This window comes from Pinus tabuliformis, chromosome Q (assembly GCF_031772625.1).
Source record: "Pinus tabuliformis cultivar Carrire ecotype Pingquan chromosome Q, CPIR1, whole genome shotgun sequence".
In the NCBI taxonomy this organism is placed as follows: Eukaryota; Viridiplantae; Streptophyta; class Pinopsida; order Pinales; family Pinaceae; genus Pinus; species Pinus tabuliformis.
The window spans coordinates 790,173,876-790,190,269 of record NC_142296.1 but is presented as its reverse complement, the minus strand read 5'-3'; positions in this window follow the sequence as shown (position 1 = coordinate 790,190,269).

Here is a 16,394-nt window from a genome sequence, read left to right as displayed (position 1 = left end):
CTAGTTATGAGGAATGATACATAAGATCCTTAGAGATCCATTTGAGCATGATCTAGATATGACATGGGTACATTACGATGATAGATAATCCCATATATATATATATATATATATATATATATATATATATATATATATATATATAGAGAGAGAGAGAGAGAGAGAGAGAGAGAGAGAGAGTTGGGATCTATGTTTCCTATGATGAAATGATGCACTTGGTGTTGAACATTTTGATCTTCTTGAATTATATATGGCTATCTAATGTTGATACATTGGTACACTTGATGTTTGGTTAACATCTATGATCTATCTGTTGGATATCTTGATCCTAGAAAGAAGGCTAACAACTTGACTCTAGTAAATGATACTCTTGATACTTGTCATGATAAATTTCATATAGAAGGATAGCTCATTGAATCCTATACATGAGTATGTTGGTAAAGCTTGTGATAAGCATGACAAAAGCATATGGAAAGAGAGATTGACACTCTCATTGTTTTGATGAAGTTTTATTGAATGACCTTACTTGATCTTATTGATAATGAAGAGCATGGTAACCTTGATGTTAGAGGCATAAGTGTAAGATTCATATCTAGATCTCTTACTAACTATGGTCATGTCTTGATGTGATGGCTAAATATGGCATATCTGATTGTCCTAACTTGATGGAGTGACTTGATAGAAAGTGCTATTGTGTTCATAATATTTGAGATATGATGTTGAATCTATCTATTGCTTTGAGTATAACCTTTGTTGAAATATTGATATCAGAGTGTTAATAACCATGATAGATATATGTTTATGATCTAACAGATCTCTTGTTTCTTGACTCTAGTAGAGACAGGTTGTTGACATGAATAAAGATGATTGAAGTAGTTCCCCAGTCAGAGGGAGAATATCTTCTCAATATTATTACTATTACTATTTGCATTATGTACTATTGAAGTATGATTTATGTGCATATGACATCATTGATCTGCAACAAAGTCTCAAATCTGAAGCTTGTACAAAAATTAGGGTTTCTGCTTCGGACATAGGCATGAAACTATGAGATTTCATCCCTGGATGCATGCATGCTAAGGCCCAAAGAGCGTCCAGGAAGCTAAAGACACTCCCATGCTAACCTAAACTGAGCATCCAGAGGTTTGACTACATTTGAGCATCATCTGAAGCTTTCTGAAGCCATCTGAATTTTGAATTAAGGTGTCTCTGACATATTCTGCCACTATAATATGATTTTTGATGTCGCTGGGTTAAATCATTGATCACATAAAAATGAAGTGTGCTGGATGAGATCAATATGTTCACCTGGAAGATGTCCATACATCAAGATCTGCAAGCAGGAAAAATCTTGTATATCTGCCATAACATGAATATGCAAATTGAACTTGTATTTGTAGGTGAACAGGACATACATATAGATATGTCTCTATGTTTGTGCTACAAGAGGTTGGCATGATTTGGCTGATTGATATAGATGAGTAGTGTTTTGTCATGATTATTGACAATAACTTTGAATTGATAATTGAGATATGTTTTGACTAAATATATCTCTACGATAGCAAATTTGGACTTGACCTGATGTCTAATGATCTGATTTGATGATTGTTGATTTGCCCTGATGTCTATGCTATGCAGGCATAATGAATTATGTGAATATTCAACAAAAATTATTTTGTATTGGCCTCCTTATTCCTAGCACAATGATTGAGGTACTGATAGTTATGATTCAACATGAAATTGGAACCTACACGACTCATCCTTGGTGTATGCATTTGCACCTATCCACAAAAATGACTCATGTTATTAATATAAACATGACTTGATAAAGTTCAGATTGATAATGCAAGGTTGATGACAACTTGTTGGTATGATAATTAATGAATTCATGACTTGATATGAGCTCTCCCTGTTACCGGATTGAAAGTATTGATACTATGATAATGATGACTTTGATAATGGTCTGACATTGTTTTATGTAAGGCCGATTATGATGGCTTAGTAAGGCATTATGTTTATATCATTTATTGAAGCAAGCTCCCCGATCCTGATATGTTTATATTTGACAATTATTTGATGAAGTCAAGATGATGAGTTCCAAGGTATGGCTTGTTGGAAATACTAGGGGGGGGTGGGGGGGTGAATCAATATTTCTTTTTAATTGTTCTTTTTATCACCAAAACATTTATATATAAGGAACACAGAAATAGATAGCTGAAATAAATGCTTTTATTAATATAATCAGTGCAATGAAATAAATACAATATATAAGTGGTTGCATTCAGTTTCCAAGCACCAACTTGGACCTTTGTGAGGCTTCAACCTCCAGAGCACCAACTCTGTTCTGCCAAGACAACAGTCCTGGACCTAGGAGCACCAACTCCCAAGGACTCCAATCCTTTTAATTCTGAGGCTCCAACCCTGTGGGCTCCAACCCTTTACTATAACCTGTTAGAGTATGTTTTGCTGTTGTTCTCAGCTCCCAAGCCTGCTGAGCTTATGCTTCACTTCTGTTCTCCTGCTTCTCCCGCCTCTACCTGAACTATGGCTTCCTCTCGCTTTGATTATACGCACACACTCTCCTTTCCTTGTTTTTCCTGTTTTATGTATTCCTAATGCCTCTGATTGTTCATTTCCACTTTCCACTGGCTCTTTGACTTCTTCAACGTTCACTTTAGCTCCCTCTACGCTGGCTTGTCCTTTGCCTTCCCTCTTCTTCATTGCTTTGGCTTTTCGGTTTACTTTGTGCTGGCTTACCCTTTGGCTTCCTGGTTTTTCGGTCACTGTAGCTTCCTCTATCTCTTCATGCTCACCAACACTCTCGGGACACGTTGATTTAACGACGAGGACAAAATACACAGAGAAATACTTCTGCATGTTAAAGCTGTAACAAAGCCCCTTTTTTTCAATGATAATAGGCATACACATGACTTTATTGTTTAACGGACATGCCACGTCCCAATCGCAATCGCAATCGGCTTTCGTTTAGGCCTCCTAAACTATCGAGAGTGTTTCTTAATGCATTTTTGCCTTCAAACCCTGCGCAATGCAAATATTCAAATACACAGGAATATATGAAAAAATCGGCCGAAACGCTAAAGGGGGGACTTCAAAAAACATTACACCCGCATCTATTCCTATATCAGGTCCGATACATATATCGCAATTGGCAGCCGCAGCTTCTCGATGGCCGATGGCCGATTCACATGCGAATGCGATATGATATTAAAACAAAACGCAATGTTGCATCAGGTCCGCAACATACATCGCAATCGATGCTTGGAGGAGTGACAACCATTTGTGTTATTGTGATGGGCAGATGCGATATATCATTAAACCATTGCATAATGTTGCAGCAGGTCTGCACATATCGCAGTTATATGATATGATATGATATAGATATATATATATATATATATATATATATATATATTGATTGCAAATTTGCATGTTTTAATGTGGCAAGACTTAAAGGCCCGCATATATGAAATACACTTAAAACCCGCTTTGAAGCACTTACCCGAACTTCACCTATTTATACACCCGAACATATATCTCGTCGGGTCCGCACATATATATCACAATCGGGGGTTTTGGGGTGATGGCACAAAATCAAACCTGCCGATTACAATATCGCCGATCTATACATATTTCTCTGCTCCGATAGTGTATTCCTCTATATGTACATGTTTTTGCCTCTGATAGTGTATATAGCCTATATACATGATTTCCGCCTTTTTACTTCGATATATATATATATATATATATATATATATATATATATATATATATATATATATATATATATATATATATATATATATATATATATATATATATATACACATATATATATATATATATATATATAGATACATACATATATATATATATATATATATATATATAGATATATATATACATATATATATATATATATATATATATATATATATATATATATATATATATATACATATATATATATATATATAGATACATATATATATATATATATATACATATATATATATATATATATATATATACATATATATATATATATACATATATATATATATATACATATATATATATATATATATATATATATATATATATATATATATATATATATATATATATATATTTATATTTTTTTTTTCCACCTCCGATAGTGTAAACTGCATATATATAAATTTTTCTACCTCCAATAGTGTATTTGGCCTATATATATGTGTTTGCGCCTCCGATAGTGTATTTGCATGCATATACACTATATTGCTCCCGATAGCTCCCGATAGTGTATTCTTTGGCATTCTTTGCCATACTTTTCTCCAATAGTGTATTTGCATGCATATACACTATATTTCTCCCGATAGCTCCTGATAGTGTATTCTTTGGAATTCTTTACCATACTTTGCTCTGATAGCTCTTGATAGCTCTGTTTGCTTCCTCTGATGGCTCTGATAGCTCTGTTTGCTTCCTCCATTGCTCTGATAGCTCTGTTTGCTTCCTCCGATGGCTCTGTTTGCTTCCTTCGATGGCTCTATTTGCTTCCTCTGGCTCCTCGAATATTTCCATATCGACATCAATGACAATCTATGTCAACAATCTCCCATTTGAAATAGATAAGAGGGTACTTACCTTTTAGCTTAGATCCTCTCTTCATCTTTCGTACAAATTGAGCCAATTTGAATTCCACATCGGATTCATCACTACAGTCATTCCATTCTTTCCCCTTCTTTGATTTTGAAGCCTTGAATGTTGCATCTTTGGAGATTGGGCCACCTTTCCTCATCTCATAGGCAATGAGAATTCCATGGAGTTCATCCATCTTGAGAGTATCTAGATCCTTTATTTCTTCTATGGCGCTTATTTTGGAGTGAAATCTATCTGGAATAGATCTCAAGGCCTTTTGAACAATGGTACTTTCTTCAATGTTTTCACCCAATCCTTTAAGAGAGTTGACCACTTCAGCTACTTGGAGAAAGTATGCTACAATATCTTCTTCATCTTTCATTTCCAGACTTTCAAAATGTCTTCTATGAGTTTGAAGCTTTGCTTTCTTGACTTTTGAGTCCCCATCGTATAAGCCAATTAGCTTATCCCACATTTCTTTGGCAGAGTTGCAGTTCATGACTTTTGTAAACTCGGAATCAGTGATTCCACTAGTGATGGAGTTCAAGGCTTTTGCATTTGCAATGTAGGCTTTCCTCTCGTCTTGATCTGTTGGAAGAGTGGAAGGAATTGGGTACTCATTTAGAACCGAATGCCAGACTTCAGGTCCAAGGGACATTAAGTAGTAGGTCATTCTCTTTTTCCAGAAACCAAAATTAGTGCCATCGAACAGAGGAGGTCTTCCTGATGCTTCGTGATTTCTCATCATGGCTATGAATCCTTCTTCAAGCTGTTAGGCTAATATGAAGAAGCCTGCTCTGATACCAATTGTTGGAAATACTGAGAAGGGGGGGGGGGGTGAATCAGTATTTCTTTTTAATTGTTCTTTTTATCACCAAAACATTTATATATAAGGAACACAGAAATAGATAGCTGAAATAAATGCTTTTATTAATATAATCAATGCAACGAAATAAATATAATATATAAGTGGTTGCATTCAATTTCCAAGCACCGAATTGGACCTTTGTGAGGCTTCAACCTCCATAGCACCAACTCTGTTTTGCCAAGACAATACTCCTGGACCTAGGAGCACCAACTCCCAAGGACTCCAATCCTTTTAATTCTGAGGCTCCAACCCTGTGAGCTCCAACCCTTTACTGTAACCTGTTAGAGTATGTTTTGCTGTTGTTCTCAGCTCCCAAGCCTGCTAAGCTTATGCTTCACTTCTGTTCTCCTGCTTCTCCTGCCTCTACCTGAACTATGGCTTCCTCTCACTCTGATTATACGCACACACTCTCCTTTCCTTGTTTTTCCTGTTTTATGTATTCCTGATGCCTCTGACTGTTCGTTTCTGCTTTCCACTAGCTCTTGACTTCTTCAACGCTCGCTTCAACTCCCTCTGTGTTGGCTTGTCCCTTGGCTTCCATCTTCTTCATTGCTTTGGCTTTTCAGTTTTCTCTGCACTGGCTTACCCTTCGGCTTCCTGGATTTTCGGTCGTTGTAGCTTCCTCTATCTCTTCATGCTCACCAACACTCTCGGGACACGTTGATTTAACGGCAAGGACCAAATACACAGAGAAAAACTGCTGCATGTTAAAATTGTAACAGAGCCCCTTTTTTCTCAATGATAATAGGCATACACAGGACTTTATTGTTTAACGGACATGCCACGTCCCAATCGCAATCTCAATCGGCTTTCATTCAGGCCTCCTAAACTATCGAGAGTGTTTCTTAATGCATCTTTGCCTTCAAACCCCGCACAATGAAAATATTCAAATACACAGGAATATATGAGAAAAAACCGGCTGAAATGCTAAAGGGTGGACTTCAAAAAACATTACACCCGCATCTATTCCTGTATCGGGTCCGCCACATATATCGCAATCAGTAGCAACTTCCCGATGGTCGATGGCCAATTCACATGCGAATGCGATATGATATTAAAATAAAACACAATGTTGCATCGGGTCCGCAATATACATCACAATCGGTGCTTGGGGGAGTGACAGCCCTTTGTGTTATTGAGATGGGCGGATGCGGTATATCATTAAACCATTGCATAATGTTGTAGCAAGTCCGCACATATCGTAGTTATATGATATATATATATATATATATATATATATATATATATATATATATATATATATATATATATATATATATATATATATATATATGTATGTATATAGATATATATTGCAAATTTGCATGTTTTAACGTGGCAAGACTTAAACGTCCGCATATATGCAATACATTTAAAACCCGCTTTGAAGCACTTACCCGAACTTCACCTATTTATACACCCAGACATATATGTGCCGCACATATATATCACAATCGGGGGTTTTGGGGTGATGGCACATAACCGAACCCACTGATTACAATATTGCCGATCTATACATATTTCTCCGCTCCGATAGTGTATTCCTCTATATGTACATGTTTTTGCGTCCAATAGTGTATATAGCCTATGTATATATGTTTGTGCCTCCTATAGTGTATATAGCCTATTTCTTATATTGACCCCAAACATCCTCATCCAGCTCACCTGAGAGCATCCAGAATAGATCTGGATGCAGTCATCCAGTAATGTAGAGAGTGCCTAGATCTGATATAGACACTCGCACAGCTCCTCGCGTCCGGGAATCATGGATGAGATTTATGTATTCCAAAGTTTCTCTCTCAATATTCAACAATGTTCAACATAGTGACAATAATATCCAATAGTTGTCTACAGTCAGTGACAACATATTACAGTCATCAGAATCAGGGTTTTGTTTTTTAGCATGATCAGGTCTATTTCATGGGTATCATAGTTGTTTTTTTGTGTAGATAAAGTTATAGATCATTGTATTCTCTTTTGCTGAATCATTTGATGACGATCTAAGAAGAAGAATATTTGCAAGGGTTTTTCTCATAGTGGTTTTTTCCCTGGTCTTGGACCAATTTTGATGTCTCTATGTGTGTGCATGATTTTATTCTATTGTTCCTTTATGTTTCACTACATTGATGATGATGATGATGTTTTTCTTTCTATATAATTGCATATGATGATGGATAATGGTGTAGATCTGAATAATGTAATGAAGATATGGGGTGAACTTAATGTATTAATGATGAAATGCAATTATCAAAGCAAAGAGCAATGTAGCCCTATGAAAAATTAACACCCCCAAACATACCACTTTCCTCAATGAACACCCCCATCGAGAAATCTTATAAGAACTTTATTGAAACTTTGAAAATAACTAATAAGTTATCAATTGCAAATTTTGATACACTCAATGAAATTTTGGATCAACACAATAAAATATTTGGTAAACAAAAATAATCTAGTGAGGATGTTTTCTTATATGGTTCAAATAGAGCTGAAATATTTGGAAGACATAGTAATAGAAGTTTTTGGACTAATAAGAATTAGCCTTCTAATAATTGCCATGTAAGTCATAATCAAGATAGAGGACATATTGATCAACATGATTTTCAAAGTAATCAGAACCCTCCCAATGCACAACGTTGAGAAGAAGAAATTTAAGTCATGTAAAGATCAAAAGATATTTAAGAAAAGGACATCATGCATTAAATTGATTTAAAAGTAATAATTAGTTGCCAAAGTTTAAGCAAACTTGAACTTTCAGATCAAAGTCAAAGTTTACATCATCAATGCAGTATCAAGAGGATACAAATTAGCATGAAAATTTAATATGAGTATGCTTTTACTGTAATACAATAGGTTGATTCAACAACAAACTTTGACACTCATAATCAACACGAGGATTCATTTGAAAATGATTGGATACTTGACACAAGAGAAACTCAACATATGACTCACCAATATGATCTATTTTCTCTCACTCCTAACCCCGTTGGTTTGTATTTCTCTTCTCGTGTCTAGTTTCCCTTTATTTTCTCTCTCTCCTACCCTACTATTTATTTCTTCTTTCTCCCCCTCCCTTGAGCCCTTCTTTCCAACCTCCTCCTCGACTTCCACCTAGTCTTTTTTTCCTTTCTTCCTCATCCCTTTTCTCATTAATTTCTCTCCTTTGGATTATCTATCGACCATTTTTAATCCATGCCCTCATTAACTTGATCTCCCAACCATTTTTATAATATTTATTTTTAATCAGTGATTTACTATTGAAATTGTAACTAGGTTCAGTTTTCATAATTATGATTTTGTAAAAGAGAAAAGAATTTATTTGATTCAAAAGAAAATTATTTTGTCATGTTCCATTTGGAAATTTAAAAGAAAGAAAACTTTGAATTTTTAAAATGTATTTTGTCCCCAAGTTCACCAAGTCGGCCTTCCAAGTGTCAATTTGGCTCAACTCCTATTAACAACCATTCAGACCCCTCCAAAAAGAGTATATATATGCCACTCGACTTCCTCCAAAGCACCATTCAATAATAATCTCATCTCTGATCCAGAACAAAGAGAAGACAAGACTAGAAGTCCGAGTAGAAGATGAGAAGCAAGAAAATAAGTTTTGTGGCAAAGAATGCATACTCTGTGACAAAGACCGAATTTCCTATGGCATTGCTTGAGATCCAGACCCAAGTTCTAAGGCATACATTTCTGTGATGAAGAGCAAGGTTCCTATGGTAGCTTCTGAGGCACAAATCTGAGCTCTGAAATGTGTATTTATATGATGAAGTATGAGGTATCTGAAGCACTATTCTTCTATGGAAAAACAAGTTCCTGAAGCATATCCTCTATGGTTAAGTGAAATTTATGAAGCAATTTACTTCAGTGATATATGGCATACTAAGGACATATTTATGGAAAGTCTTGTGAACAATATTATGGAAATATGGAGGTATGACTTAGCACTTGGGTTACTACTTATTTTCACATGGATTTCTCTTGTTGACTAAAGATTCTAGAAGGAAAGGATTGCTAGGTTTTCCCCTTGTGGGTTTTTCCCTAGCCATTGGCCTAATTTCTAGTGTCTCTTGCCTCTTTTATGCATTGTACTTGTATAATTTCTTGGTGACCTAATTGAATGAAGTAAATAATTACCATGATTTAAAATTCTAGTTTGTACTCAAATTTCAACATGGTATCAGAGCTAGTTTTGAACAGAAGTCTAAAGTAGCCCAAACCCAAGGAGCCTAATTCAAATTTGAGAGAAGGACAAATATTGTATATTTTCCTATGATTTGGTCTAGGACGTGAAGACGAGCTACTAACCAAGTTTACAAATGTGCTTCTAGCCCATACGTTGGAACAGACACCTCCGTGATTGGGCCAAATTTGTTGTGCATCTTGAAGTTGGTTCGAGTCTCTTATTGGAGAATTGGACGTGGGGTTTAGCATTTGTGTTAAAGTTGTCCTAAGAATCGAAGTTAATTTCAAGTGAAATGAAGGAAGGTATATAAGAAAGGTATGCGAAGGTATTAAAGACATCTGTAAGGTTGAGTTGTAAGAGTCCTAAAAATAATGTTGAAAATATTTGTTATCTCATGCTCAATACCAAGACCTTAAAGGTGGAGTAGACATTTGTTTAAGGTCTAAAGTATCTATGAAATTGTGATAAGATCAAACTACATCTCTGTGATTCATTAAAGTGAAGTTTGAACCTCTATAGAATAATGACAAGTCTAATGAATAGGAACCAAATTATGACATAATATGAATAACCACGGAAGTTTTTCCTCTCACATAAATGATAGCACCAGATATAAAATCCGAAGTTTGTATCTTTGTAGCATGATCAAAGGAGAAGTCTGAACATACCACTTTAAAGTAGCTAGAGGAAAGGATAACTAAGGTCCACTAAAAATATTCACCACAGTAGTCTGCTATTACTGAGGCGAGGTGATCAAAGCAACTTACTTGACAATCTTGTAAATAAAGTCCCCTTTATACTCTACTAAGTTTGGATCCTCATTTTGATGCTAGCTTACAAGTTCTCTAGCCTATACATAATGAAGGATTATGAAATCTAGAGTGCAAAAAAAGGTCGACTTGAGATCTCCCCGATACAAGTAGCTCATAGAAATATTTAATTGCACCAAAGGAAGAAATTTATGACAAGTAAGGGGAATTGGAAATTCAAAAGATAAAAAAGGGATTATATAATCTGAAGGTTACTTCTAAATAAATAAGATCAATCCTATAAGAATAAGCTAATGATTCGAAATTATTTCCTTGCAATCACATGACACAAAATCAAGAATGTTAGAATCACTTATATTGTCACTCAAAGTGAAATTAACCAATACTCAAATAAATGAAGTACCATATGTAATAAGGCATGATAAAATTATAGATGAGGAAAGATCATCGTATAAGAGGCTGGGTTCCTCTTCGAAGTCGAAATATTAAAATGATAGTGTTGTCTCATCATGACAAGCCAAGGACATATAGTTGTTAAGGTCTAAAATTATAAAGTATTGATGCCAAAGTCTCTTGGTTATTGAAGATCCACCATAATTGATTAATTAATGATTTAAAAGAATCTATGGTCTTGGAATTTGGACAATTGCATCTTGAGAGTCTAGGTTTTACAAAACCCTAGTAAGATAAGAAGATATTGAAGGGAAAAATCCTATAAATTACAATCAATGTGGTCTATAAACCCTAGTGAGGGTTTAAAAAACAAAGAACAAAGTTTTGTACCCTAGGAATGATAATTTCTGTGATAAAGAAGAAGCCCTAGCTTTTTCAAGAAGGAAATGACATCATGTTGATGTTGAGGACAAGGATGATAGATTAAGAGGGAGTTGACTTTTCTCAAAAGATGCATATTCTATAAACCCTCCTCTTTGATTATTATTATTATTGTTGTATTTACCTTTGAATAGTCTCTTGTCTATATACACTTTGCTTAGTTGTGTATTTTTTCTTTCATGGCCTCCTAGTGAGAATTGCAGGTCAATGGAAAGGGCTTCCTAGACATTGAAAACAAGAAGAAAGAAATGGAGAATGTAGAAACACACAAGGAATTTCATGAATTACGGAAGAACATGAATGCATAAATAAGAGTGCAGTTTGAAGTATGCATTAGAGAAGTCAAAATATAGGATGCACCAAATGACAACATGGAATCAAGAAGGTTCTCTCAATAAGAGGGAGAGGATCATGTTAAGACAATTTCCTCAAGTAGAAGAGTTACACGAAATTTTGAAGGAAAGTCATGATTAAATATGGCCTCGTACTTTTGGAAAGAAGGACTCATGAGTCAAAGGAAGAAATAGTGACTTCAAAGGGAGCTAGAAGCAGAATTTGACATGAAGGATATTACAATAACCCTTGGAACTTGTGGATATATCAATTTTGTTGGTAGTGATGATGATGAATAGAGATACTATTGATGTCTGGGATCTGGTATGGTTTCATGGAAGAGCATGAAGTAAGTTTTTGTTGCACTGTGGAGGTAGAAGATATGGCAATTTGCACAATTAATTATGAAGAAGTTTGGTTCTGTAAAACGTTTGATAGACTATTTGATGACATGTTGGATTTGATCGTCATACTCTATAAAGATTTTCAGAGAACTTGGTTTTTCATGGAAGGTCGAAGCGCTTTATGATTCGAGAGTATGGTTCAAATAAGAGCCGATAAGCTACATTAGATCTCCACAGATGACCAGGTAGCTAATGCAAGGGAAATATGAATACTTTTGAGACAAGTTTGGGCTTGTGGATTACTCCTCCTAGGTTGAGAGGGAGTGAAGATAGACACATAATACTCGATGTGTCATGTACTATGGACATGAATAATAGATGTAAGTCAAGTACATGAAAACTGATAAGGAGAATGGTAGATTGAACAAGAATCATGGATTGACATTCTTGATTCATGTGTTGTGACCAATTAAGAATAATCTGTAAGGTCGAGTTGTAGGAGTCCTAAAAGAAGGCTGAAAATATTTGTTATCTCATGCTCAAGACTAAGACCTTAAAGGTGGAGGAAACCTATGTTTAAGGTCCGAAGTATCTATGAAATTGTGATATGATCAAACTACATCTTTCTGATTCATTAAAATCAAGTTCAAACCTCCGTAGAATAATAACAAGTCCAATGACTAGGAATCTAAATTATGACACAATATGAATAACCATAGAAGTATTTCCTCTCACAAAAATGATAGAATAAAATCTAAAATCTGAAGTCTGTATCTTTGTAGGATTATCTATGAAGAAGTCCTAGTGTGTAGAGAAGACAAATATGTGAATATCACTTTGAAGTAGCCAGAGGAAAGGTCAACTCAGCTCCACCAAAAATCTTCACCACAGTAGTTAACTATTATTAAGGCTTGGTGATCAAAGCAACTTACTTGATAGTCTATGAGATCAAGTCTCCTTTGTACTCTAATAAGGATTAATCCTCATTCTGATGATAGCTTACAAGTTCTCTAGTCTATACATAACGAATGGTTACAAAATATAGAATCCAAAAAAAGGCCGACCTGATATCTTCTCGATATAAGTAATTCACAAAAATATTTGATGGCACCATAGAAAGAAACTGATGACAAGTAAGGGACACTGAAAATGCAAAAGACCAACAAAGGATTACCTAATCTGAAGATTGTTGTTAAATGAATATGATTGATCTTAGAATACTAAGTCAATGATTCAAAATCATTTCTTGCAATCACATGACACAAAGTCAGGAATGCTAATCACTTATATTGTCAATCAAAGTGAAATGTAACCAATACTGAAATAAATGAAGTACCATATGCTAGTAATAAGGCATGATAAAATTCTAGATGAGTAAAGATCACCGTATAAGAGGTTGAGTTCCTCTTCGAAGTTGAAATATTAAAATGATAATGTTGCCTCATCATGACAAGCTAAGGGAATTGAGTTGCTAAGATCTGAAATTTTAAAATATTGATTCCAAAGCCTCTTGGGTAATGAAGATCCACCATAATTGATTAATTAATGATGTAAATGAAACTAAGGTCCTAGAATTTAGGAAATTGTAGCTTGAGAGTCTAAGGTTTACAAAACCCTAGAAAGATAAGAAGATGTTGAAAGGAAAAATCCTATCAGTTACAATTTGTGTGGTCTATAAACCCTAGCGAGGGTTTAAGCAAGAAATATCTAGGGTTTGTACCCTAGGAATGATAATTTCTGCGATAAAGAAGAAGCCTTAGCTTTTGCAAGAAGGAAATGACATCATGGTGATGTTGAGGACAAAGATGATAGATTAAGAGGGTTGTTGAGTATTCTATTGATCCAGACTTATGCAGGAACACAACATAATAGTCATATAAACATAAACACAAAGATGTAGCAAAAATAAATCTTCATTTCATTAATATCAAAGAACTGAAAGATGCTTACAAGCAGAATGGAAATAAACTAGCTCGGGTGATGGTAACTTATCTTTAAGAAGATATGTGACAACTACATGCCTATGAATTGTGCTACAATGATTCTCATGAGAATTTTTATTATTGAATAACAAAGAGAAACCGTAAACAACCAATACCCTAACCCCAGGAGATGGAACGCCAAGAGTATGTGGGCCCCGTTAGGGTTAGTTGGGCAGCCAACTTCCCAGGGTTGTAACTTGGCCATATCATCTCTGTTTGGTGTGTACGATACCTCGTTGGAAAGATATCTCCAAGTAGTACATGAAAAAACATGGTTTAGGGGGTTAAAATAGCTTTGGAAGTTTAGAACTCAAAAAACTGCTAAAAATAATAAATGCTGCTACAATCAAGAAAACTGATGAAACCGACTAGATGTCTAGGTGGAATAGGAAGGTGGCCATCAATATCCACTTGGATCATCTATAAACTCTTCAATTTGATTATTACTTTCATTTTTGTATTTACCTTCAAATAATCTCTTGTCTATATACACTTTGCTTAATTGTATGTGTTCTTTCATGGCCTCCTAGTGAGGATTATAGGTCAATGGCAAGGGCTACCTACAATTTGGCAACAAGAAGAAAAAAATGGAAGAAAGTAGATGTGAAAAACTTGTCATCCTTCCATTGTGGGATATATTGTAAATATGTCATGTATTTTAATCACAAAAAATGGGTTGAGTTAAGGGACATATATTCCATAGACTAGGGGGGTTCACTTGCTTGGGTGGTTGGAGACTTCCTGTTGCAAGAAAGAAAATATGAACTGGTCATGTCATCTATTGAAGGCTAGGTAGTGAAATTTAATGGCCTTGTATTTTTATAATTAATGGCTACAATAGGAGTATGTAGACCCATGCTTGCTTTGACAAGTTTCACAAGGGAAAAAGGACAATAAATTAAAAGAAGAGTGGGTAGGCTGCTAGCTGGTATGGCATGTTGAACACCCACTACAACAAGCCAAACACCAGAAAAATATGGAAATAGTTGGACAAGTGGCGCACTTCCTATTGGCTGGAAAGATTGTGGTAGGAAAAGGTCACTATCAGAAGGAAGGTAGTGGGGAATTCAAATAGCCAGGGACAACACAATAGGAATGCAAGAAAGATCATTCAAATTGCAATGGGATGGTAATGGTTAGAAAGCACAAGAGACAGTGAAAGAGAGGGAGCACTAGACAAGGGGATATGATTCGAGCTTCAAGGAACAATAGAAAATAGGAACTGCGTAGCCACAAAACAAAGAGAGAGAGAATTTGAGCTATTGGAAAAATGCAAGGGAGAAAGAACATAGGCCATTCAAACTGTTGAAAGAGGAAAATATAACTATTTAAAGAGGACTTAGGACAAATTCCAGTGAGTCTCTAGAGTATGGCTTGGGCGTGACAAATGCAAGTAAGAGCTTTGTTGAAGTTGACTGTGGTTGGGTGGAGAGACATAGTCCCAGACTCAATTGCCCCATACCTTTCAAGATAAGTGTTCTTCGTGGTCTTAATGACAATTAATAAGTATTTACACATATGATGTGAGCTGATGCTATCCTTGTTGAAATTTGGGTTTGAGTTTTTATTGCTTATATAAGCTAACTAGTATGTTGTTTGCACTATTGAAAAGGTGTTGGAATCAAGCAATGAGGTTATGAATTGTGAACTGACTCTATTTATGATGCTCATCCAATTTTTTATTGCAAATAATATGTGTTGATCACCTTTTTTATATCAAACACCATGGAGATCCATTCATATTTACAATGATATGTTTCTTTCTTTGTTCTAGGCTCTTATTAGCACTAACCATGTTCTAGTGTAACAATTTTAATGTTTTCTTCTCTCTGGTCCTTATTCACCTGTTTACTTCATATGGCTGCCTTAAAATATTGTTAGTAATGTATGCTCACGTTAGTGGGACCGCATTTCCATTTTATCAAAACTCAGGCTTAAATAAGCCTTATATTTTGGTATGATGGATAATATTGTTTCATAGGCTTGAATGAATTAGTTTATGTTCCTGGACTTAACATGAAATTGCATCTTTGTTGTGTGCATAAAGAGTTCATATTTATCATAGATAAATGCTTTATTCCATGTGTTTTCTTGTTGTTTTAATAGTAATGAAATATGGGTTGATAACCTTGATAGATTGTACAAGCTGGAAGGTGGGTCTGGAATATATTGCATTGTTGGCCCAAAATACTATTATTAACGACATGGTTCATGGTTCATGTTATTAAGGAATTGGAACAACATGTGGTTGAAAGGGTCACGTTCATGCAATAATCAATATGCATATCTTTCTAGTGGCATTAATATGATTCTATCTATTACAGGGTCTTACCAGTATTGTGCATGTCTACCGTGTGTACACTTCTTATCACAAGTTACACGAATATGTGGAAGTATGAATGCATAAGATGTATGATTTTATACTAACATCTTGTA